Here is a 950-nt window from a genome sequence, read left to right on the forward strand (position 1 = left end):
TATTTTGCAATCTGCCTTGAGTTTCAGTGAGAAAGAATATAAGAACATAAGAACATAAGAGATGCCAATGTTGGATCAGGCCAAAGGCCCATCCAGTCCAACACTCTGTATCACACAATGGCCAGAAATACCAGTTCCATATGCTTATCTAATTCCCTTTTGAAGCCGTCCATGCTTGTAGCTGCCACCACTTCCTGTGGCAGTGAATTCCATGTGTTAATCACTCTTTGGGTGAAGAAGTACTTCCTTTTATCCGTTCTAACCCGACCGCTCTGCAGTTTCATGGAGTGCCCACGAGTTCTTGTATTGTGAGAAAGGGAGAAAAGTACCTCTTTCTTTACCTGCTCTTTCCCATGCATAATCTTATAAACCTCGATCATGTCACCCCTCAGTCGTCTTTTCTCCAAGCTAAAGAGCCCTAAGCGCTTTAACCTTTCCTCATAGGGAAAGTGTTCCAACCCTTTTATCATTCGAGTTGCCCTTTTCTGCACTTTTTCCAAAGCTATAATATCTTTTTTAAGGTGTGGTGCCCAGAACTGCACACAGTATTCCAAATGAGGTCTCACCATTGATTTATATAGGGGCATTATTATATTGGCTGATCTGTTTTCAATACCCTTCCTAATAATCCCCAGCATAGCATTTGCCTTCTTTATTGCAGTCACACACTGTCTCGACATTTTCAGTGAGTTATCTACTACAACTCCAAGATCTCTCTCTTGCTCAGTCTCTGCCAGTTCAGACCCCATCAATGTGTATTTATATTTAGGATTTTTGGCTCCAATGTGCATCACCTTGCACTTGGCCACATTGAACCCCATTTGCCATGTTGATGCCCACTTGCCCATCTTTGACAGATCCCTTTGGAGTGCCTCACAATCCTCACTGGTTTTCACCACCCTGAACAACTTCGTATCATCCGCAAATGTAGCCACTTCACTGCTTACTCC

Source organism: Gekko japonicus, unplaced genomic scaffold (genome assembly GCF_001447785.1).
Source record: "Gekko japonicus isolate JY-2015 unplaced genomic scaffold, Gekko_japonicus_V1.1 scaffold1669, whole genome shotgun sequence".
NCBI lineage: Eukaryota > Metazoa > Chordata > Lepidosauria > Squamata > Gekkonidae > Gekko > Gekko japonicus.